Source organism: Canis lupus, chromosome 18 (genome assembly GCF_011100685.1).
Source record: "Canis lupus familiaris isolate Mischka breed German Shepherd chromosome 18, alternate assembly UU_Cfam_GSD_1.0, whole genome shotgun sequence".
NCBI classification, from domain to species: Eukaryota; Metazoa; Chordata; class Mammalia; order Carnivora; family Canidae; genus Canis; species Canis lupus.
This window is the reverse complement of record NC_049239.1, coordinates 8,898,362-8,924,056: the sequence shown is the minus strand read 5'-3', so window position 1 is coordinate 8,924,056 and position 25,695 is coordinate 8,898,362. Positions and strand designations below refer to the sequence as shown.

General features: G+C 38.2%; 2 long non-coding RNA genes across 5 annotated transcripts in view; one reads left to right on the top strand and one right to left on the bottom strand.

Annotated features, from left to right (window-relative positions):
• LOC111090870 overlaps positions 1–12,707 on the bottom strand; it is a 111,685-nt gene extending 98,978 nt beyond the window's left edge. The window contains exon 1 of the long non-coding RNA XR_005373081.1: positions 12,546–12,707. This is a non-coding gene — a long non-coding RNA (uncharacterized LOC111090870). The remainder of the gene's footprint in view (positions 1–12,545) is intronic.
• A 513-nt stretch (positions 12,708–13,220) lies between these two features.
• Positions 13,221–25,695, top strand: part of LOC111090869 — a 70,255-nt gene continuing 57,780 nt past the window's right edge. For 2 of the 4 annotated variants that reach the window (XR_005373075.1, XR_005373078.1), the window contains exons 1-3: positions 15,525–17,302; positions 18,163–18,220; positions 18,310–18,375. This is a non-coding gene — a long non-coding RNA (uncharacterized LOC111090869). Of the gene's footprint in view, positions 13,319–15,523; positions 17,303–18,162; positions 18,221–18,309; positions 18,376–25,695 lie in introns of those variants that run through there. The other 2 variants (XR_005373077.1, XR_005373076.1) reach the window with 2 other exon arrangements.

Sequence of the window (25,695 nt, the reverse complement as noted above, 5' to 3'; positions counted from 1 at the left end):
TCAACTACATGAATGATGGACTGGGATCCAAGCAGAGTCTTCCAATCTCATGAGTTTTATGAACTGAAAGAGTCTTGGAAAATGTGATTTTTCCAATATCTGTTCAGTTGCCCAATCCTATATTCTTCTCCTTTCAATCCCTCTGAGTACTAATTGTACATCAGAACTCACCTTTTTCTACCCACCACTTGATAATATCCCATCAGAATTCTGGCAGTGTCTCATTTTTAATTACTCCCCAGCTTCCTTTTCTTTCAAAATTTACCTGTTCTCTTTCTTATTCCAGCAGGATCCTACTTTCTGCTTGCTTGAAAGTAGGAAATGCTATGTTGTCACATCTTTAAATTTGATACAACACCCTGTAATCAAATTCTAAGTTGCTCTTAAGTCAGATATTACTAATTTGGGGGGTGGGAGGTGGGTGGCCATCTCTACAAATTACTTAAAGAGGAAGTTTGGTGGGCAGAAATTTAAAGCTTTGGTGATATATTATTCAGTAAGTCTGTAAATATCTCAAAAGCTTTAGCAGACCCTCCCTTCTCATGAGGTTAGTGAAAGGTACTCTAAGGAAAATGAACTCCCCTCCCCATAAGGACACATCAAAGGGAATCTGAAGACTTGCTCCTCCAGCCAAGCCATTCTATCTTGCTTAGGATCTTTAGTCTGGATGCTTAGCTATAGACCTTTAGCTTTAGATTTGCTCTTATTTTTTGCCTCCATTGTAGACATGGTGTTTCATTTACTTCATCCCTCCGTCCCAGTTGCCCATTCTTCAACCTAACCAGCCCACTCCCTTTCTTGATCCAGTTTCTAAAATGTAAATTCCTTGGGAAAGGGGTGATTATACAGGTAGGAGTTTATTCAGCACTCTTCAAATTATATCATATAGGGAGGGATTCATAAGGATGGAGAAGCAAACAATATTTAGTACCTTCTAGATGCCAGATATTTTGTATGGATCATTTCAGAATCCATAGAACCATATTGTGAGGTAGTTGTTATGATTTCCATTTTGAACACTTAGTGAGAACACTGAGACTTAGATAAAGTAAATTAAATAATCCCCCAAATTTACATAAATAGGAACTAGTGAGGCTGGGATTCAAACTTAGATCTGATTTCAAAATATTTTCTATCTCTAATACATTAACCATAGTTTCCTGAAAGATACCAGCCTTCTTGCCATGATCCATTTGTGGGGACCTATATACATTACATATGTTACTAGATTAAGCAAATTCATTACTCATTCAAGAAACAGCTGACATCCTATAGGCAAAATCGTTACACAAACCCAAAGAACAAAAATGTAACAGTCCCTTCTCTTAAAATTCTCTCAGCCTAGAGGGAAAAAAGTAAGTAATGATAATGTGGTATAATATAATAGTTGTCCATAAAAATTTGAAGAGGTTAAGGCAGGATTTATTTTGGAAGTTTGGATGGGATGTGTTCAAGGAAAGAAAAAAAAAAGGAGGAGAATTTTTTGATCCAGACCTACTTCCTGAGTAAAGATTCTCCAGAGAAATAAGATGAGCCAAGGGTTCCAAATGGAGGGAATTCATGAGCAAAAGTACTGAGGCAGGCAAGTGTCTGGAATGTTCTGAAACCTGTGAATAATCTAGCATAACTAATCAAGTACATCTCAGGTATCTGTTCCTAAATATCCCTAAGGAGTACGGTGAAAGTTTTTATGCAACATTGGGGTTAAGATGGAAATAATCTTACCAAAGTAGAACTTCAAGTTCTGTTCTCTATTAAAAAATTAATATCTGGAATTCTATTCCAAACCATACTTGTATTTGTTTATAAATAATGTTTTAAAATAGCTTACCATGTGAATTAATGTTTTCTTGAGGAATATCTGAAACCCCAGGAAGATATTTCAAGTGCATCTTGTGTCTTTGTATGTGTTCTAGTTACCTCATGAACTTTGTGTATGCTCTAGTTATATCATAAACTACTCCCTCAGAGTTATGCCATTCTCTCTAATTTAAGAAGTGTGGACTCAAGTGAATATATATGGCTAAATTGTGTCTAGAGATAAGGCTGCAAATGGAAACTGGACTTAGTTGATGAAGAATTCAGATCAAGGAAGTAATGGGATCAGATCAAAATTTTTATAAATTCGTCAAAATAATCCTTTCATGTAATATGTGTGGTTTTTTTAAAGATTTTATTTATTCATGAAAGACGCAGAAAGAGAGGCAGAGACACAGGCAGAGGGAGGAGAAGCAGGCTCCATGCAAGGAGCCTGATGTGGGACTCGATCCCAGGAATCCGGGATCATGCCCTGAGCCAAAGGCAGATGCCCAACTGCTGAGCCACCCAGGCTTTCGGTAATATGTGTTTTGAGATACAATCTAACTATGCAAAGTAACTGATTATATCAAGAAAGAAATAGGTTATTTGATCAACATTTTCCTAATGATGATGATATAATCATCTTCACCCCTAGCCATTGAATTTTTCCTCACTAATGTCTCTATTGCTTGCACACATGCAGCCATGGCTGTCTCAGAGCTGTAAAAGCACTCCTTGACCCATGTCTTTAATGCAGATGCCTCATCTAATCATGGGCTGGTGGGAAGGATGATCAATATCACTTTGAAAACACAAAAATGCAGGGTGGCTTGTAAACAGTTTTCCTGGATGAAATTAGTGTCTGTAACAGGAAAGACATAAATTGGAATCTGACTTTCAGCCTGCGAATTTTATTCAGCCTGCAATGATTCTGTGAAAAAAATCCAATTGTATCAATCTCATCTGTATTTGAGGAGTTTGGTTCAGATTTTTTTCCTTTTTGTTTTTTTTTTCCCCTTGGTCTCCTTCAGCTCCTGTCATCAAGGCTGACCTTACCCCTAGGTCACTGGGAAGGCCCTCTGCCCCCTCTCCCACCTTCAGTGATGCCTGAAATACTTTAAGTAGGAGACCAATCAATCAATTTTGCCTCCACAATATGAGTAACACCTAGACCTAAATTCATAAAAAGAGATGAAAACTAAAATCAGACATTTCCTAAGGCGGCAAGTATGGGTCGATAGAAGAAAAGAGAGCACACAGGGGTGCTCGAGGCCAGAAGGAATACCAGCTGTACCAAGTTTCAGAGAAAGCAAAAAAAAAAAAAAAAAAAAAAAAAAAAGAAAAGAAAAGAAAAGAAAAGATGAGGTTATGAATAGCAAAGCCAAATGTTCACCTATGCCAGTTTTACCCAAGGCTTGTGCTAATGAAACACTACAATCTACTCCATGACCCCATGATGTAAAACATGCTTCTTATGCTGGCAGCTTATGCTGTTAAAGGTTAAAGACATTAAAATCATAATCAAATATACACTTCATAAAAATTCTAATGAGAAATTTTCATTCAGACTCCCTGTAGTCAAATTTAAAACATTACCAACAAATCAGTAGTAAATACCTAAAAACATCCTTAAGTTTAGCTCAAAACAATAAAAAGCTCCATAAACAAGAAACATTAACAAAATAACAATTCAAATCAAAATCATTTTTAAGAATGCAAGTGAATGAGATTATATGGCACAAGTCTTACAACTCAAATCATTTCTTGCTTTTTCTCCAAGTACATTAAGAATGACAATGAAGAAAGGATGTATGATTACCATGCTCACAGAGTGTGCACAAAGGGTTAGCTTGATGACTCTCGTAAAGGAGCAAATAATTGGAATGTGGGATGACATTAATAACTATAAATAAAATCAGGGAGGAATCAAGTGCTTTGTACAAGATATTTTCATATCTTGAGGCAAGGACAATTTTAAATTTTACAAAGCAAAATGAGTTTATTCCATCTACTGATGTTCGTTTTTGTTCTAAAGACCATATCTGACTCTAGGAGAATAAAATACTACCTAGATGTCATAAGGACATTTATGAGGCTAGAGCAATGATAAGACCAATGGCATATCTGAATACATCACTAGTTTGCATTGTCTTGCCCTTGAACTTTTTGGAGTGCTCTTTGCTACAATGTATACCAGTGGAGGAATCATAGTCTGGATAGGCTAGAAACTGAATTTCTGAAGTTTTCTTCAGCTATACCAAATTGGGCATCCCAGAACCTATTTATATCATTAAGGCATAATCTTTAAGATCTGGTTTTAATTGGCAAAAGTCTCACATTGTCATCACTTCTTTCACATTCTTTCTTCCTGGTACATCCTAGGAAGGACAGAAATTGGCTTCCTTTTCAGTTCCCATGCTTCTAGCTGTCTCTCAGCTTAAGCTGTGCCCTTCCAAATTTTTCTGTTCTGTCAAACAAAGGTGGACTTAGAGAAAGACTAAAGCACTACCTGTAGTCTCTCAACTGTGTGTTAGTGTGTTAGTTGCAAAATGAAGTGTTAGTGTGTTAGCTGCAAAATGAAGACGGTGGTAGAGGAAGAGAAGGAGAATCATCTTCCATCTTCTTGCTGTCTTTTGTGACACTAAAAATAGATGAAATTCTAGATAAGTAGGATCTTTTCCAAAGTAATTTCAGGAACTCTTAGGCTAAAATACAGTTTATTCGGTCAAAATATTCTATATGGTATAGATCTTTTCCCCAAATTTTCTGACTTAAAAATGGGGATTAATATTAGGAGACCCTGGATAAATGTATTTTGTGGTTTTCTAGGTTAGAACCACAGATACAAGAAGCCTACAGAGAATAAGCTTTTAAATATAAGCGGATTTTTCACTTATGTGAGTTCACTACTTTAAATTACCCCCTCCCCAAACATTTTTTATTGTAAACCAACTAAAATGTGTTAAAATTACCCTAAGTATAATCTATTTGTAATGACTCAGAAAAAATATTTGCTTGGTATTTGATATTTTTAGGTGTTAAGGTCAATGACCTCATGCTTTTCTTCGGAGAGGTCATGTTTGCTTTTTTATGATTGTCCTGCATTGTTAAGTCCAATCAGGTGCCGACCTGACTCTACTTACATCTTCTGGCCTTACCCTCCTAAAGTACACAAACTCTAATCTACATGGGTTGAGAAACCAGGCTCTCAAACTTGTTGCAACTGGACTTAAAAAAAAGACTAGACAGATTCTAAGTGGGGCCTGAAGAAAGCATATGGACTTTGTGTTAGTTATGGACCACCTTTTTGTTTAATTTCAGATTTGTGTTCATATTCCAAAGATCTGAACTGTTAAATAAGTGACCAGTGGACAAATGAAATAATAATACAAGTTTTTGCTGCAATTTATTTATTTATTTATTTATTTATTTATTTATTTATTTATTTTTATAATTAGAAAGCTTTGCTGTAATTTAGATAAAGCACTCATATTTTGTAAAAATAACATGTCATTTTTGTTTCAGGTGTGAGATACTCTATTTTATAACAATGAACTGCTGAGAACAATTACCAAATGCAGAAATCTCATGAGTTTAAAGTCTCCGGTTTTCCCACAAAGGCTAACCTTGTCTAGGAATATAATAGTGCTTTTAGTCTTTCAGATGCCTGAAGCAATTAAAGGAAACACTGTGTTTGAATTTGCTAATGCTGTTTATGTTGATGGTGTTGCCATTTCATCATGGTTACTGGGAGGGGTCAACATTTTTTTTTTTTTTTTAAATGAAAAATAACTTTTAGTTTTAGTGAAGGGAGATGACCAAATGTCTGATGGATTCTCTGAGGTTAACAAAATGGGACAATGCCCAGTTTCAGGCCACAAAACAAGAAAGAGAAATGAATGTGATAGGTCATTTCCAATGGGGTAGGTCTCTGCAAACAGTCCACTTCTCTATTATGATGTTGATTATAAACAGGATTGCAACTTGCCAGACTTACATGCATCTGACTACTTGTACACACAAGCCCGAAGACACAGCCTTATGTTACAGTACCAAAACATCTGCATTCACATTTGTATAATTGGTTTAAAAGCCATTACTGGGAAAAATTGTTTGAATTGTCAGAGGATATTCAGTTATGGATTTGTAAATAAAACATTAGTTCCATTATGTATTCTAATTATTAAAATATCCATGCATACACAAGGAAAGAAAATTAAAATGAAACTGTATTTTAGGAAAAATGTGTACTATTTATTGGGTAACTAAAGTTACAAAATCCCTACAAAACAAACTAGTTCTTTAAGAGAGGACAGTTTGACCACTGCCATACCTAATGTTGCTATGCCATTGACTTGCTGAGATTTCATTTCACAAACACATTCATACAGCATTGACTATGTGTACAAGAGACCATTCTAAACACGTTACCAAACTCATTAATCCTAAGAATTCTAGAAAATATGTAAGATTAGTATCTTTGTATTATAGGCAGATCAAAATGAGTTTTGAATTCAATCTGGCTGCAGACTCCCTGTGCTTAATCACTAATGAATGCCACCTCATTAATTTACATTCCCATAGTACCTAAGGGAAAGCCACTGTTGTGAAACACACCCACTATGCTACTGCAGCTGGATCACAGGGGTCAGGATTCAATCACATGCTGCATTCAGACCAACCACTTTACACAACAGACAAAATAGGCCCTGGCTTCAGTCCACACTTCCATCCTAAGACCTCCTTTTGTCATTCTTTTAGGTTGGGGAGGGGTGAAGCACACGGGAAAGCACTCATTTCTTGTCAATGAATTTCATTTGCATACATTGTAATCATTTGGCAAATATCTAATAGTACAGAAATTCATAACAGAAGGAGCTGTGGTCTCAATACATTTGTTCCCTGAAGGTCCTTTGGTCCCTATGCAAATCCATACCCATCCCTTCCCAGCAACCAGCTCTGAATAAAAGGAGTATTGAGAAAGGTTATCATTCGTCAAGCTACAGCATCTGTGTACTATAGCAGGACATAACAACTTGCCTGTCATTTCCATAATTTAGAAAGGCCATTCAAGTGATGCTTCCAATTTACCCAGGTAAATTATGTCAATCAATCAATGATAACATAAAATCTGCTTAACCAGGTAACTCTTCCCACCCAAAATATGCAACATACAACAAGAAATATTCTAGTTAATAATATCATAATTTCCTTCAATTCCCACAGCCATTCTTGCCCAGGCCATTAGAAAGCAAACTCTATGTGCTGTTAAGTTTTACCTCTTCTTTTACAACATGGCTATCATTTACTAATTCTCAGAGGACTGTTTTAAGAGGATAAAATAACAAAAATAATTGATTTGATTCTAGACATTTTGATTTTGAACTGTTTGTAAGAGACATCCAGGAGGAATAGCTCTAAGGCATTTGGAGATGTTGGTCTTGAATTCACAAATTGAAGTAGCTTACAGACATACTTAAAAAGTTTTCAATCATTTTCACATACTTAAGTTGAAAAGTTCATTGAAAGAAGTTAATTTGTGGCCAGATTGTGAAGGTTCTTAGATAGTAATAGCAAGAAACCTGTTATTTTATAAATGAGTGATATAAGGCATTTCTTTTTCCCAGCAAAAACTGACTGTATCTATACCTTCGAAAGACATTTTGTGGTTTTTAAAAGGATGTAAAGGGGATCCCTGGGTGGCTCAGCAGTTTAGTGCCTGCCTTCAGCCCAGGGTGTGATCCTGGAGAACCCGGATCAAGTCCCACATCAGGTTTCCTGCATGGCGCCTGCTTCTCCCTCTGCTTGTGTCTCTGCTTCTCTCTCTCTCTCTCTCTCTGATGAATAAATAAATAAAATCTTTAAAAAAAAGTAAAATAAAAGGATGTAAAGAAGGGGCTATAGGAACATCTGAAAAGATATGATAAGGTCTAGAATCAGAACCAGGGAAGGGGAAATTGATATTTATAAGTAGGAACAAAGAGATGAATGTAATGCCATTTATAAGAAAATGAAAACAATCTTCTGGTTTTTAAAAGAGAAGGTTTTGTTGTTTTATTCGGGTTACTTAAGTTAGAGAGCTAAAAGAAAGAAATCTAGGCAACATATCAGGATGTTGGACTGCCTTTGAGAAACCAAGGATTTTTTTTTTTTTTTTTTTATGAGCACAGGGATGTCTAATATTTACTTTTAAGTGGTTTTTGTTGCTGGGATATTAATGTGGTGGATTTAAGTTTGTTGTTGTTTATTTTGTTTCTCTGTGGAAATAAAGAAAATAGGCTGTGTTTGACAAAGGAAGAGCATATAAGGCATAGCAATGATCTGTAAATCAAAATGAATCAGCAAAATCCCAGCTTTGGCTGTATGTGGCTTAGGCTTTGAGTCAGTTTCTTCCCAGTGTCTCAAAAGACAGCTTTCGTTTCCTTGCAATACCTGGGCTACTTGAGTTTTGGGGCAGGAGGACTATGGGTGCTCTTGGCTTGAGCAAGAGAGAGAAATAAATACTATCTCACAGACTAATGGAACTCTCCAGTTAAGCTTGCCAAGCTGAGTACATAAACACCAGCTAGAGAGAATGTAAACCTGACACTAAACCGTAACCCTCTGACAAAACATAAATTTAAATGTCCAAACACTGGCTGCTGTCAATCCCATGACAAACTATTGTTTCCTTATAAAAGGAGAAAGGGTATTTCCAAACTTCAGGCTATAGGTGTAACACTGCTAAGGTACCAGGTGATCTCTAGCCAGACAGAGCATTCAAGAAGATATAGAGATGAATAACACATAGTCCCCATCCCTGTGAAGTACACGGTCTAGTGAGAGGAGAGGCTATTTCCCCATATAATTAAAAGGCAAGATAATGGTAACGGTATGAGTTGAATGATGCCAAACATCCCAGAGGACTAAATGACTCTTTGTGGGGTCACTACTTATTTCCCCTTACCCTACCAACACCTCCCCTTCCACATAGAGATGAAGTTTCGACTTCTGAAGTTTCAGATGTCAGATCTCTATAGAGGATATTTTCGCAGAAGGTTCACATGTTAAGAACAGCAGTGTTCCAGAGGGAAAAGGAACTGCAGCATTTTGCTAGCTGCATTACATATGTTATTTTATGTAATTCTCCCAACAACTGTATGAGACAGGTATTATTACTGCCACCTAATAAATGAGGAAACAGGAACATAACGTCTATACTAGTCAGAATTCAAACCATTATCTGCCTGATTCCAAAAGTTCCCTTTCCCACTATTTCAAACTCAATTCCCCAAAGTGGGATTATTAAACATGTCCTTGTTGTAGAAGACAGTAGATATATTGCAACACTCATCCTAAATATATACATAGATAAGTATCATCATTATACACGGATGCATGTACACATATATAAACTATCATTAGTTATGAGGCAAATTCTAGTTCAAATGACATCGTGGTATCGCTACACACATAGAATAGCAAAGAAAAACAAACAAAAATCAAAATACAAAAACCTGACAAGAATCCCCAAATCCAAGTACTGACAAAGATTTGGAGCAATTGTAATGCTCATACTTTGCTGGTGGGAATACAATGATGGTTCAGTTACATTGAAAAAGTCTGGAAGTCTACTATAATGTTAAATACACAAACAATCCACCAATCCCACTTCTAGGTATTTTATATAAGGTAAATGAAAACATTTGTCTACACATAGACATGTATGTGCATGTTCATAGTACCTTTCTTCATAATAACTAAAAATTAGAGATAACTCAAAGTCCATCTATTAGCAAGTAAATAAATGAACTGATACACTTGTACAATAATGAATGCACATATATATCCACAAAATAGAATTACACTCAAACATAATAAGGACCAAACTACTGATACATGTAAAAACACGGAGAAATCTCCAAAGCATTATCTTAGACACAAAAGATGGTGGTTTTAATGCACTAGGGTGAGAGAACAGAACTGACCACAAAGGAGCACAAGAAAGCTTTTTGGAGTGACAAAAATATTACATATTTTTTTAAGATTTATTTATTCATGAGAGACATACACAGAGAGAGGCAGAGACACAGGCAGAGGGAAAAGCAGGCTCCACGCAGGGAACTAGATGTGGGACTCAATCCCGGGTCTCCAGGATCAGGCCCTGGGCCGACAGCAGGCGCCAAACTGCTGAGCCACCCCGGGATCCCCAAAATGTTACAGATCTTGATTTCAGTGGTGGCTATGTGCTTGTTCACATTTGTAGAAACTTGTACTATTCACTAAAAAGGATGGATTTTGCTTTATGTAAGACATACCTTATTTAAAAATGCATAGAGCTGTACACCTATAAAAGTGAATTTCTATGTAGATTAATGTCCATAATCCTTATTTTTAACACAGAGCTAGCCCCACACCCCCTCCCACACATGTGTGAAGGTCTTTCTAGAAAAACATATTTTAATATGAAACCAAATGTGTCTGTTTTAATCTTCTTAAGCCATTCCTGTTTTGCCCTTTTTACGAATCCCACCCACAAGGTACCATCCTTTATGAAGATTTTGTAATGAGTAAGGATACCATAAAACAATGAGATAGTAATTTGTTCCATCCACCATTACCCTGTTACAGATGCAGACAGATCATGTGAGTGTGAAAGGATCTGAGCCTGTTACTAAGATTAATGGAAACCCAGATGCAGGGACTCCTGAGGAACTAATGGCTTCATCTGAAATCCAGTGGAAAACAATTGTCTTAGAGTCATGTGAAATGCTGTAAAAGTTAAAACTTATAACTAAGTCCTACTGCCCTCCAGCACCACTTGACAGCCCTGTGGGGTCTGAGAGCAGAGGCCTGAGAACAGAGATTTATGCCACAAATTAAGCTCCTAAAGCCCCAGTGGAATATTTTGTTAGCCCCTCGGCCATATGTAAGTGCACTGCTAACCATCACTACAAGAGAACATTCTGAAAATAAGGTGGACCGGGGTGCAGAACAGGGAGTATTTAATTGGAAAAACAACAACAACAACCAAACTTTGTAAAAATAAAAATTTAAGAGCTATTTTGCAATTCCTTAAAACTTGCCTCATGTTCCAATGTCTAAACATGCTTGGGGCCATCATTTAAATTATTTTTCTCAGCCAGTGGGGTGTACTTTTTAAATTACTGAAGATAGTCGTGTTTTTAATCTGAGAAAAACGCAGGACTTTTTCTGAGAATTTCTCCTTCCCTTACCTATTACTCATTTTCTAGGTCAGTTAAGACTTTTGTGGGGAAGAGATATAAACAAATAAATAAAGACACTGAGGAAACTTAAAATGAAGAACAGAACGGAACCAAAAATTTTGTCCCAAACGTGTCTTAACAGAATCACATGTGGTATTCAATATTATTGATCAAGTTTGTGCATTTTCAATTTACCACAACGTTTTCCCCCGTGCTCACAAGTTGTTCAGCAAGGTCAGGTAAGCCAGCAAGAGGAAACCTTGATTTAGAGCCCACTTGACGAGAAGGAATCAGAAACAGCGAATAAACAGGTGGATGCCGGTACATAACCACTCATCGTGCATTTGGAAGTATGCATCAGTATGAACAGGCTTTCCCTCTCCTCCGAAGGCAGGACTTCAAACACAGGCTTTGCTGAAATGTTTATCTGATTTCTCATCACCTGACTAAAGCCAAATGCTAACCACACGAGCAATTATTTCATTAAAAAATGCCGTTCTAGCAATTCTAGCAGATGAATCATTCAGTTGTATGTACGCACATTTATGTTCCTCTTGGCTACACATATGCAAAAGAACAGCAACAACAACAACAAAAAAAGCTACACAAAAGGCAGAAAGAGTAGAATGAGTATGACAAGAAATCCCCACTATCATTGGTTCCTAACTCTCCACCCTTAGTAAATACTACAGGCTGTAAGTCACATGAACGCGGTGAGCAGAGTCAATCGTTCCATTAACACACTAGGAAGGCTAGTGCAGGTGGCCCTCGAGCAACGTGGGTTTGACACATGAATGTCCACTTACACGTGGAATTTTTTTTTAAAGATACTATTTATTCATGAGACAGAGACACACACAGAGAGCGGCAGAGACACAGGCAGAGGGAGCAGCAGGCTCCCCACAGGGAGCCCGATGTGGGACTCGATCCCAGGACCCCGGGATCATGCCCTGGGCTGAAGGCAGACGCTCAATCACTGAGTCACCCAGGTGCAACCACGTGGAACTTCTTTGAGGCTGTAAATGTACGTTGTCACGATTTTGCTTGTAACATTTGATTATTTCCAGCTTACCTTTATGCAACGCGTCTAACAGAAAGAGAATAAGTTACCGGACTGTGCGATCAGAAAGGGCAGTGCAGGATCAGCAAGTACATTTAGCAGGAGTCACAGGTTAATACGGGGATTTTCTGTCCCCGGCAGGGGAGGAAGGTTTGGTCAGCTATATTTTTCTCGGAGGGTAAAAGCAAAGTATTTCAGACTCACCTTGTTTATTTCTGCTTATCTTGCTCCTGAAACTTCAAGTGTACCCTTTTTTTCTTTTTTAATATTTTATTTTTTGATTCGTGAGAGACACACAGAGGCAGAGGCACAGGCCGAGGGAGACGCAGGCTCCTCCGGGGCAGCCGGAAGTGGGGCTGGATCCCGGCTCTCCGGGTCTCCGGGTCTCCAGGCCCAGGCCCGAGCCCCGCCGAGCTGCCCCGCCGAGCCGCGGGAATTTCAGTCGTCCCCGCCTCGTCCCCACACCCCGATATCCCTACCTCGCTGTACAGACTGGTGGGTTGTGACCCGAGGCGCCGAGCGCTGCTCAAGCTATTCGGGGTTTCCTACCCGCGCTTGTGAAGAGGCTCGATGGCCGCACCGGGACCGCGGAGGCGCAGGCAGCCCCACGGTGGGTCGCGAGGCCCTTACGTCAGCCGAGCGCTGAGGCCCCAACGTGCGACGCCGGGGCTGTGTAAGCGCTTCCGGTGGCGGCCGGAAGTGCAGAAAGCGGCTCTGCCCCCGCACGCGGCCCAGGCACTGACGACAGGCGCGGTCACCTTCGCCACTGAGGCACCGGCCGGCGCGAGGCCGAGGCGTCAATCTCTGCGCGCACGACTCCGCTCTCAGATCCCACGAGGCCCAGAGCTGCGAGGCTCATCCCGGGGCCGTCGGCCGACACGTGGCTCCTGCCTCGGTCCCCGGCGGGCGGAGGCCTGGCTCTGCAGCCCGGACACGGGGCCTCCGCTCGGCTCGCAGTCCGGGCGAAGGCAGGCCCCGTGCCGCCGACTGGGCCAAGGCCGGGCCCGGCACGCCCCCCTCCGCTTCCCGACAGGCCCTGCGCCACCGGCTTCCGGCAGGCACCGCGCGCGTCTGCGGCCCGGGCTGTTTCCCGCCCGCCCCGGGGGCTGCCGGGAGTGTAGGGGCGGCGCTTCCCTTTGACTTCCGCTCCCGGCAGGGCCCCGTGCTCGCTGACGCCGCCGCCGACCGTGCGGGCTGAGTGGAAGCTTCTAGAGCTGGGCGGGGGCACCTTGGGCGCCCTGGAAGCCGCCAGGTAAAGGTTGGCCTCTCTCCGCCCCGCTCTGCCTGCTTGGCTCCTCGCGGTTGCTGCGGTTCTTTTTTTCTTGAACCCAAATGATCGTCGTCTGACCGGCAAGGTTAAGGGAACGTTTCAGGGTGACCGAGGAAGTTTGTGACCCGAACTGGGGCGACGCTGAGACCTTGGTTTCGGGTCAGCAGCCCACGTGGTCCTCAGCAGCCCACGTGGTCAGAAACAAGCCCGCTTGTCCGGGGTTGAATGCAGCGCCTGAATACGCCATCGAGTGCCCGCCCGTGACCCCAGCTCCAGAAAGCAGCCCAGACGGTGGGGGGTGACAGCGTCGCCATGCGGGGGCGTCTGCCACCTTTCCTTTAAAGATTTTATTTTTTAAAGATTTATTTATTCATGAGAGACGCAGACACACAAGCAGAGGGAGAAGCAGGCTCCATGCAGGGAGCCCGATGTGGGACTCGATCCCGGGTCTCCAGGATCACACCCTGGGCTGAAGGCGGCGCTAAACCGGGGAGCCACCCTGGCGGCCCTTCTTTTCTTTAAATACCACTTACACGACGCTGTTTGTGCTTTCCTTGAGAAGGAATGTGGAACGAGAGTGCAAACCCCTGCTCAACCATGTCCAGTCTCTGCGGAATCATTGTGCCGTCAAAAAAACCCCTAGTCTTGATTTTTTTTTTTTTTTTTTTTTTTTAAGATTTTCATGAGAGAGAGGGAGGCAGATGCGGGACTCGATCCCGGGACCCCAGGGTCACGCCCTCCGCCAAAGGCTGCGCCAAATCACTGAGCCACCCAGACTGCCCGAATTTTTTTTTCTTTTTTTCTTTTTTTTATGTTTTGCCTCCCTGGTTGTTAATTCACAGTGATTACACACACACACACACACACACACACACACACAAACGTAGTTTGACTCAGCTTAAAACGACTAAAAATGTAAAGATGTTCTCGTCGATTGTTCTCCTTGAAGAAAGATATTTCTCTGGAATCGGCAAGGATTTTAATTTGTTTAATAAGGCAGTATGTCTCCTAACTTTGAAAGGAAACACGATTCTTAGCTGTCACATGTCTTCCTTAGTGCAGGTTCTTTTATATGATTTCCAAGACCTTGTTTTGTTTCCTGTGCTTCAACACTGAATGCCATTGTTTGGGGGTGGTGACAGAGTTGATGGGTCAGACTTGGGGGAACCCTGAGGGATCATTGTCAAGGACAGAGAAAATCCGAGCTGGGAAGGAAGAAAATACCCCAAACTGCTTCAGATGTGAAGAGCAGGGCAAGGACTGAAGTGATAGCTAGGATCAAAGGTGGTAAGAATAGGTAACTAGGAATCAGACTGTCTTATTTTGGAAAAAGTTCAGCACCTGGCCCCTACTGAAGGCTTAAAGAAGAGTCTAAGGAGTGATGTTGAACTGAAGGCTAAAGTGAAAATGCATCAGGGACCTGGGGGGCTCAGCGGTTGAGCGTCTGCCTTCAGGGCATGATCCCGGGGTCCTGGGATCAGTCCCACATCGGGCTCCCCGCAGGGAACCTGCTTCTCCCTCTGCCTGTGTCTCTGCCTCTCATGAATAAATAAATAAAATCTTAAAAAAAAAAAAAGGCGACAACGCATGCTACCTCAAGTTCTCAGCCTTTGTTTTATGGTTTTGCCACCTGTATTGCCAATGTATAGATTTCTGATTTCTTTCTTATAATATTTTTATATTTTCCCTAGTTCTGACACAGAAAAAAAAATCTATTCAATTAACATATGAATATTTCAAATACCAAGATCATCTAGCATCTCACCTTTTAGTATTCCTCAGTAAAAACCAGATCCATCATCAAACATCTCAATTACAAAATAAATCTGTAGGACATTTACTATACTGGTTGTCCTTTTTCAGTTTTTCAAATATTTCTTTTTTTTTTAATAAATTTTTTATTTATTTATGATAGTCACACAGAGAGAGAGAGAGAGAGAGGCAGAGACACAGGCAGAGGGAGAAGCAGGCTCCATGCACCGGGAGCCCGAGGTGGGACTCGATCCCGGGTCTCCAGGATCGCGCCCTGGGCCAAAGGCAGGCGCCAAACCGCTGCGCCACCCAGGGATCCCCCAGTTTTTCAAATATTTCTTAAAAGCACAGCCCCAGATTTCACAGAGTACTTTTTTTTTTTTAAAGATTTATTTATTTATTCATGAGACACACACAGGCAGAGACACAGGCAGAGGGAGAAGCAGGCTCCATGCAACGTGAGACTCGATCCTGGGACCCAGGATCACACCCTGAGCAGAAGGCAGACGCTCAACCACTGAGCCACCCAGGTGCCCCCACAGAGTACTGTAGATGATTTTCAAAAACTGTAAGTTCCAAGAGTTCTATTATCTGGACTATAAATTTATATTAATATTAAAAGGATATGCAAGTATGTTCACTTGCTTAACAACTGTACCGTATTATTAGCTCACATCAACTTGAGAGAGAAATATGTGTGGCAAACTGATCAAGCAGGTCTTAAATTGGAAATTTGTGGAGGAAGGTGAATTACAACCTAAGATGTAGAATGGGATATTGAACTGCAATTCCCAGAAGTGCTATAGATAGTTCCTGAGCAGTATTCATAACTTCAGGTGAGCTTGTAGGGAATCATGTGAGTACTCAGTCACTCTGGAGTAAGAGCACAACCTTAAAAACTGGACAGAACAAGGCAATATTAAAGTGGCTATCTCAGAAAGTATCTGATTTGTCTAAATATCTTGATTTCCTTAATTCCTCTGACCAATTCTGACTTCTGTGTTCCCAGTTTCCTTCTGATTTCATACTTCTTCCAAGACCTCAACTTCTAATGACACTGATATCCCTGCTTCATCTGTGTAGCTGGTGACCTTGCTGTTTGCTCTTCTCCTCAGCCTCCAAGATGCACCCTTTATTTTCTTAGCTACCCCTCCCCACTTGTGGTATCTAACCCTGTGCTACTGATTCCATCTTCTCTTAGAAACATTTCCCTCCTTTATCAGTATTGGCACTTAGCTTATGCACCTGTAGAACACCAGAGTCTAAATTATTCTCTGGGGTTTTGACATGAACCACTCAGCATCTGCCATTTGATTAACACAGTTTTATGGAAGTAGGGTCCATACATGGCTAGCACTGAAGTTTGGTGGGAGGAGTCTTAGGATGTAGAACAGCTGTAGGAAAGATGAGATCTGTTTTGAAGGAAAGAGATCTAATGCACCGAGTGGATTGTGCATTAAAAGCATACTGATGTGTTAAACAGTATGTTAAAAAGGTTGTTGACAAATAAGAGGAGAAATAAAATAAATGATGTTGCTGAGAGATAACCACAGAGTGCACAGGGAAAGAGAAGATACACTGATGCTTTCCTAATATAGATTATAACTCAAGTATTCAGGCTATTAGTGTCAGAAACCTTATCTTTCTCATCTTTGAATCCCCCTTAGATTCTAGCATAATGCTTTTTGAATTGAAATTAGTCTTCTGTTGGCGGTGCCTTTCTTCTAAATCTGAACAGTTGATATATTCTTGATGTACCCAGAAGAATCTACTGTAACTGAAAAGCCCGAAGAATCCAGAGGACTATGGTTACTCTGGCCTTTAATCCAGTCAGCAAAATGGGGATAGAAGAGTTAACATTCATCAGACTCTTTCAAGCATTCTGCAGCCGACATCTCATTGAGTCTTCTTAAAATTCAATTTATGGAGTATTTATTAGCCCTGTTTTTCAGTTGAAGAAATAATGATTCTGAGATTAATAACTGTGATGAGCAGTAATTCTTAATACAGGGAGTTAGAACAGAAACTCAGAGTCCATACTCTTTTGGATCCACTATGCTTTCCTTCAGTGGCTGGTGACTAGAAAATGAGGAGAACCTTGGGAAATCAATGCCATTCCAGTGAGAAGAAAACAGATTACTTGGAGCATGTGGCTTCTGGGAAAAAAATTTTATCAACACAGATTTCAAAAGAAAAGTGTACTGAACCACAAAGGTAAGCTAAAGAGTGCCATGTATCCCTAAGGAAGATACCAGGAAAAGCTTAGAATAAATGCATATTTATATAACTATTAAACAATCAAATAAATATATATATACAACTTTTGCACATATGCTTGGTATAAGAAAGTGGGCACAGCATGGATAGCCCTGTTATTCAGAGAATATATAACATCAAACAATTTAAAGATAAGATAGTATTTTTTTTTATCTTTTTCACTGATTAAAAGGAAGTATTATTGTAAAGTATATTGCAAACGTTATTAAGCTATTGCAATTCAAAAGTAATATAAAAAAGTAGAATAAACAACCCTAAAAAAAGTCTTGGTAAATTTTGCCAACAAGTGTGAATAAAACCTGCATAAGGTGATTATGGAATCATTCTCATATATTTGGAAATGAAATGGATAATTGAGAGTGGGCCATGAGAGGAAAGAGGGGAAATGTACATAAGGAGTGGAACCTCCCACTAAAGAGAGGAAAGTAGGACAATTGAAACTGTTTTTCTTTTCTTTTCTCTTTTCTTTTCTTTTCTTTTCTTTTCTTTTCTTTTCTTTTCTTTTCTTTTCTTTTCTTTTCTTTTCTTTTCTTTTCTTTTCTTTTCTTTCTTTCTTTTTTATAATTTCCAAATGTTGGGCACACTGCCTGGCATCTAGTGGCATTTAGTAAATGTCTTTTTTGTTCTAAATGGGAATAATTTCCCAATTCAGAACCATGTGAAACAAGTATGATACCATATAGTTGACAAGGTTTATAGAGTGCTTTCAGTTTATCAGAGAGATGGCATTATAATGCTAAGATAGGGTAAACCCCAAGTGTTACTATTATTATCACAATAATATATTTTCAATCCAGCTAGTATTTCCCATGGCTGTCATTTTCCAGATGCTGCGTGAGGCACTGAGATGTAGAGGTAAATGAAGCACTCTATGTTTTCAAGTTTCCTACTGTTTAAAGCTAATAACAACCAGGCTGTGACTTAACAGAGATCTTTGTCCTTAGGAAAGCATGTTCATGAAGAGGCTGGACAGGCATCCTAGGCAACAGCTATCCTACTTCTTGGTAAAGGTATGGGTTATTATGATATATATAGAGAGACAAATGAGGATTTCAACTGTGAATCCATTAAACCATCAGAATTCTGGGTCTTGGAGCTGCACATAATGCATGAGACAAGGCAGAGAAAAGCAAAAGAAGAAAATATTGCCTATTTTATACCACCCACTGTTCTAAGAATTTATATGCACTACCTCCAGTAATGCACATGGGTAGGTACATTGTTTTCATTCTGCAAATGAGGAAACCAAGGGATAGGAAAATGAAGTACTTTGCCCAAGGTTACGAATATAGTAAGTGGTAGAGCCTGATTTTGAACCTAGGGAGTTTTGCTATATCCCCATAATCTTACTTTTGACACTAAACCAAAATATAGTTATCTGCTAAATTAGGAAAGCCAAAGGAAAAAATGGTGAGCTGTTATCACTATAGAATTTGTTTCTCTTTTTTTACACCACTGTTCTCTCTTCTAGGTGCTTAGAACTCTGGTAAGAGCTCTGAGCCAAATGGACGTAGTCTAATAATCTTATTCATACTAAAGTATTAAGTGTCTAATGTTAGCTCTTCCCCAAGAGACTTGTATTTTAAAAAGAGGATATCAAGGAGAGGGTAATGTATAACACACAGGAAGAGTCTGAAAAAAAAATTAAGGGATGAGAAAGAGTCTGGTGGACTTCAGAGGGTGTGGCTCACTCTCCTGGGACTACTGTCAACTCTCCTACTTGAACATGGTCAATGGCATAAGAAGTATATTTACAGAATATTTAGAAAATCCTTCTTTAAAAGATGAGCTTTGAAACAGGTCATGAAAGAAGCAGTAGATTTGGATTCTCAGAGGAGAGCTGGGGAAACCATCATGACCACAGGAAGGCAAGAGCAAAGGCAACAGAGAAGAGGGTTTCTGAAACACAAACTTGTGTTTGATGAGCCCAAATCAGCGAGTACATTCTGAAATGTATTTTGTGAAGGTACAGCAGGTGAATACTTAGTTCTCTCCACTAGCTTACCTAGATTAAGATTAAGATTGTTTTCTATATACCAAAAGTAAATTGTTAACTGGTTGCTGCAGGGTTGCAGTTAGTTTTTCAGTATTTTTGCCCTGGAAACTTAGTGTTCTTTCACTTTTAAAACATGTTTTATGTAGAGGATCAATATTGGACTCAATCCAAGGGGACTACTTTATTAAAATCCCCAAATTTTTATCATATGGTTTAATTTGTAAGACAAATCTTTTACATTAACATGACCTGTGGATTTTAATATTCTTTATTTCTAGGAGAATTTCATAGCCTCACAAAATAATTATAGTGTATGCTTAATTTGAGAAGTAAAATACTCTGTGATAACTGCATATGTCAAATAAGTTGCAGTGATTTTTCAAGTTCTTTATGCACTCTCCCTCTTAGTAAAATGGTAAGACCCTCTTGTGACTCATTCTTTTTCCGTATTTTTCAATTCTCTACCTTCCTGGAAGCTTCTCTGTTCTGGTGGTCGGATAGAGAAGCATTCACCCAGAAAATGAACCTGAAAGACTCTCCCATGAGTTCTTGGTGCACTGTTTTGTTTTGTTTTTCCCATGTACTTTGCCTTGAAAGAAAGGCCAGAATGAATAAGACAAGCAGTAGATGAAACTAATTTTGCTGTGTTTGTCTAGAACATCATAGGCCAGAAGTTTAGTAAGTAAAAGGATAGTTTTATTTTTTAAAAATTTTCTAGAATTGTTCTTAAAGTATACATCTGTATATCATTCCAAATGTGTGTGGTAGGTTAGGGAGAGAAATTAAAAATGCTTTTCTACTTAATCAAAATAGTAATACCAGTATGTCAGTGTTTACTTCTAGTGAAGTAGAAACTTGATTAGAAATTCTTTAAGGTATATTCTCCCTAATAGTCATGATGAAGGCATATGAAATGTCTATTTTTCAAGGTCAAAACTAATTGAATATTGGAAATTTAATATCCCTTCAGCGTTCAAGGAATAGTATAGGAAGCTGTTTCTTATATGAAAATGTGACAATTTCTTGAATAAAATGACACTCCATAAGAATAATTTGAAAATATAACTTAAAGTTCCAAATTGTGATTCCTACAGCTTTGCTTTTCTTTTTCAAGGTTGCTCTGGTTATGTAGGGTCTTTTGTGGTTCCATACATACTTGGGAATTATTTGTTCTAGCTCTTTGAAAAATACTGTTGGTATGTTGATAGGGACTATATTAAATGTGTAGATTGCTTTGAGTAGTGTAGGCATTTTAACAATATTTTTGCCTTTAATCCATGAATATGGAATGTCTTTCTGCTTCTTTGTATCCTCTTCTTCAATTTATTTCATCAATATTTTATAGTTTTCAAGTTATATTACAGAGGCATAGTGATCAAAACAATATAGTATTGACACAAAATAGACACATAGATTGATAGAAAAGAATAGAAAACCCATAACTGAACCCACAACTGTATGGTCAGTTAATCTTCAACAAGGGAGAGAAGAATATGCAGTGGGAAAACTCTTCAACAAATGGTGTTGGGACAACTGGATAGCAACATGCAAAGCAATGAAACTGGACCACTTTCTCACACCTTACACAAAAATAAGTTCAAATGGATTAGAGACCTCAATGTGAGAAAAGAAACCATAAAATCCTAGAGGAAAAAAGAAAGAGTAACCTCTTTGAAATCAACCCTGGCAGCTTCTTACTAGATATGTCTCCTAAGGCAATGGAAACAAAAACAAAAATAAATTGTTTGGACTTCAAAATAAAAAGCTTCTGCATGACAAAGGAAACAACCAACAAAAACTTAAAAGGCAAAAAAAAAAAATTAAAAAAAAAAAAGGCAACCTATGGAATGGAAGAAGATATTTGTAAATGACCTATCTGATAAAGGGTTAGCATCCAAAATTTATAAAGAACTTCTAAAGCTCAACACCCAAAAACCTAATAATCCAGTTTAAAAATGGGCAGAAGATATGAATAGACATTTTTCCAGAGAAGACACACAGATGGCCAACAGACACATGAAAATAAGCTCAACATCACTAATCATCAGGGATACAAGTCAATATAATATCACCTCACACCTGTTAGAATGACTATGATCAAGAACACAGGAAATAACAAGTGTTGATGAGGACGTGGAGAAAAAAGAACCCTCCTGCACTGTTGGTGGGAATACAAACTGGTGCAGCCATGCTGGAAAAGGTATGGAGTTTCCTCAAACTACAATATCCAAAATAGGAAAACAGCTCAAGTGTCCATCAATTGATGAATGGATAAAGATGATGTGAGAGAGATATATATACACACACACACACACAAAGGAATATTACTCAGCAATAAAAACAATGAAATTTTGCTATTTGCAACCATGTGGATGGAGTTAGTATTATGCTAAGTGAAATAAGTCAGAGAAGACAAATACCATATGATTTCACGCATTCGTGGAATTTAAGAAACAAAAGAAATAAGCAAAGGGGAAGAAAAGAGCAGCAAGCCAAAAAACAGACTCAGCTATAGAGAACAAACTGAAATAAAAGAGGGGAGATGGGTGGGAGGATGGATTAAATAGGTTATAGGAATTAAGAAGGATGCTTGTGGTGAGCCCCGGGTATCGTATGGAAGTGTTGAATCACTATATTATACACTTGAAACTGATATTATGCTGTATGTTAACTAGAATTTAAATAAAACTTAAGGGTTTTTTTTTTTTTTGAGAAAATAGAGAATTCACTTATAAAAGTAGATGAGAAAACCTTAAATGAAACATGAAGAAATAAATAATACAATGAAAAAACTATCCACCATTATCAAGTAAAATATACCCAGTATTACAGATGTTTAAATGAGACCCTATCAATATAATACAATCTGCATAAACTTACTATATAGATGCCTTGAAAACTTATATATACATTCCTAAAAAAAAACATTGATTTCAGGTCATTATAAAAGCATTTTGATCTTATTTTTTTAATAAGAGCAACACTAACTTTTATAAACTGATAACCAAATATTTGTCCAAATATATCCAAATTGTGGACAGATAATTCACCTATCAGAGAAACCTGGGAATAGATTTTAGTCTTTGTCAAGATGGCAAACAAACATAATCCTCTGATTTCCTTCTCATCTCAACCCTGTAAATACTGCATATATACTGATACCATGGAAACAAGAGTTATGTTGCTACATCCTGAGAAACCTCTGAGAAAGAGGGTAGGATTGAGCAAAGGGTGATGCAGCAACCCAGAGGGAAGGTATTCTAGCGGTCAGGGGCACGGTAAGATCTTTTCATGGCATGCATGTATGTGGTTTTGTAGATCCCTCTCCTACACACATTACTGGGTGAACCATTGTCCTCTCCCATCCCATTGTGAGAGAAAACAGGCCATACTTGTCAACAGTGGTTCTGGGATTGTTCTCCACAGTGTCTGTGGTTAGTGAGGATTAGAACAAGTAGCCCAGCCTCCCCCATCCTCCTTTAGACTTTAAGGTCTAAGTGATTATAAGGATGTAACTTAGCTTTAAGGAAGAAGCAGTACCCAGCTGGGCATACTGGGAGATTTTCTGTGAGCAGGGCCATTTGTTGAGGATTTGGTTAACAAAAGAACAATGGAACCCAGGCTGTCATGACAAAGGCTTTAAATATATCAGAAGGGGCATGTTAGGGTCTGGATTTTTTTTTTTTTTAAGATTGATTGATTGATTGATTGATTGATTTATGATAGAGAGAGAGAGAGAGAGAGAGGCAGAGACAAGCAGACTCCACACCAGGAACCCAACGCAGGACTTGATCCCAGGACTCCAGGATCGGGCTTTGGGCCAAAGGCAGGTGCTAAACTGCTGAGCCACCCAGGGATCCCCCCAGGGTCTGGATTTCAGTCCCTCCCTATGGACGTATATTCCTGGGTAAGGAATCCGAGATCCTAGGGAATAATAACAAAACCTTTGAGGAATGTAACTCTTTTAAGAGAGAGACAAAAAACTGAACAACCTATATTCCCCACAAAGTAGAACTGCCTAGACAAAATAACTTTTTAAAATCAGCACAATTAAGTTTATCAAAGAGGTAAGAAAAGGTATTGATAAAAAGAAACAAGTTGCCAAGAACGAATAGTAAAAATTAAGTATAAAATAGCATAGTAGATTAAAAACTCAATAAAAAGATACTGAATAGAATAGAAACAGTCACAGAATGAATAAGTTTCTGTAAAATCAGATGAATAAATTACTATAGGAGGCAACAGGAAGGAGAAAGAGATGGACATCTTTTTAAAAAATTCAAAAGGCATAAGGGTAGAAACCACATAGAAATCTTGAAATGAGAAATAAAAATAAGTGGCAGGAAGGCAGTAATTGTCAAGCTAATCATAGAAGTTTTACTGCAGTTTAAGACAAATGAAATGCCTCAGGCTACAATGAGTTCAAGTGTGAAAGAATATTGCTAAGGGGAGAAATCACTAAGGTCAAGATCTATTAAAGTGAAATTTAGGAACATCAAAACCGGAAATCAAAAGTACAAAAAAGTAAGCAAAGTTATGGAATAGGGCAACAATATAATGTGTTTTTAACTGAGAGATATATAGGGAAATTTACATCCAGTAAAAAGGGGTTCCATATTATTTTTGAAGACTTGTAACCCTCCCCCCACATATACAATTGTGTGTCTAATTAAAGAATGGGCATCTGTTTTCTAACCTCAAGGCAATAAAATTAGGTGTCAATAATCAAATAATAGCTTAAAAACTAAAATCACATTATTTGATAACATTTCTGTTGATGAAACCATAAAAAAAAACAAAATCCTTACAACTGAATGAAAAAGCATGTTAAAATTTCATAAACACAGCTAAAGAAACACATAGAGAAAAATTGAAAGCATTAAATACATTTATCAAAAAGGAAAAAATACAGAAATTAAATGAGCAAAGCTTTCAATTCAATATGAGAGTTTCAGAATAAACTCAGAGATAAGAAAAACTATTAAAGATAATGACAAATTAATGACATAGAGAAAAAAAGCCATAGTGAAGATTAAAGAAACTAAAGTTTTTTCCAAAGATAAATAAGTGAGAAAAAACTGGCACTAAGAAAAAAAGTAAAATGTGGAGTTAAAAAATACATACACAATAGTTTTAAAATAAAAGAATTCTGTGAACAATTATGACAATACGTATTAAAATCTTGTTAAAATATATTTTTCTCAATCATAAGATTGCCAGTATGACACAAGATAAAACAGAAAAACCATTAAATAAATTTTTTTCCTAATGTAGAGGCTGAGATGCTATATTATGTAAATTCTTTCAAAATTCTAAGGATTAGATCATCTTTAGCTTATACAATTGGTTCTTTAAAGAAAATACATGGCTTGCATTACTTTGATACCAACAGTAGATAAAGTTATTGTAAGGAAATGAAATCTAGAGTCCAATCCACTTACTAAAATACATGCAAAATCCTACAAAAATGTTAGCTTATTAAACATATATTCTAAGTATATCATGTATTTTGTTTAAATTTATATAATTATAAATATATATTTAAAATTGTATGTAATATTGCAATATGTCACATTCAGATTTGTCCCAAGAAGACAAGTATGCCTTGTCATCAAAAATCAATCAACATAATTTGCCACACTATTGGACCATGAAAGAACACATGATTATCTTAAAAATTTAGGGGAAAAATTGATTAAATTATACATATTTATAGGGCACCTGAGTGGTGCAGTTGGTTCAGCGTCTGAGTGCAACTCTTAGTTTGGGCTCAGGTTCTGATCTTAGAGTGGTGTGATGGAGCCCCACATTGGGCTCCGTACTCAGCATGGAGTCTTCTTGAGATTTTCTCTCTCCTTCTCCCTCTGCCCCTCCTGCTTGTTCTCTCTCTCTCTCTCTCAAATAAATAAATCTTAAAAATTTTTTAAAAAATTATAAAAATAAATTCAGAGACAAAATAAAGCCATATTTAAAGTTAATGAAGCCTTTTATCAAAAACTTGGATCAAATATTCTGCTTAATAAGAGAATTTAGATAAACCCATATTATGATGAGAGGCCAATGATGCCCACTATCATCGCTGTCATTCAAGAAATTCTCAATATAATAAGAAAAAGGAACAAGAGGAAATATCTGAAAGGATGATGCAAACCTGTTTTTACACATTATATGATTATTTACTAAGAAAAATCCCTCTAAAGCAACAGGCAACCTTTAGAAATAACAAAGAGCAAAATAACCAAATTTACAAGATTAACTTAGAAATATTGTTTTCCCCTATTCCAGTATAGCATCATAAGAAATAGAATAGAAAAAAATATACCATAATGCATCT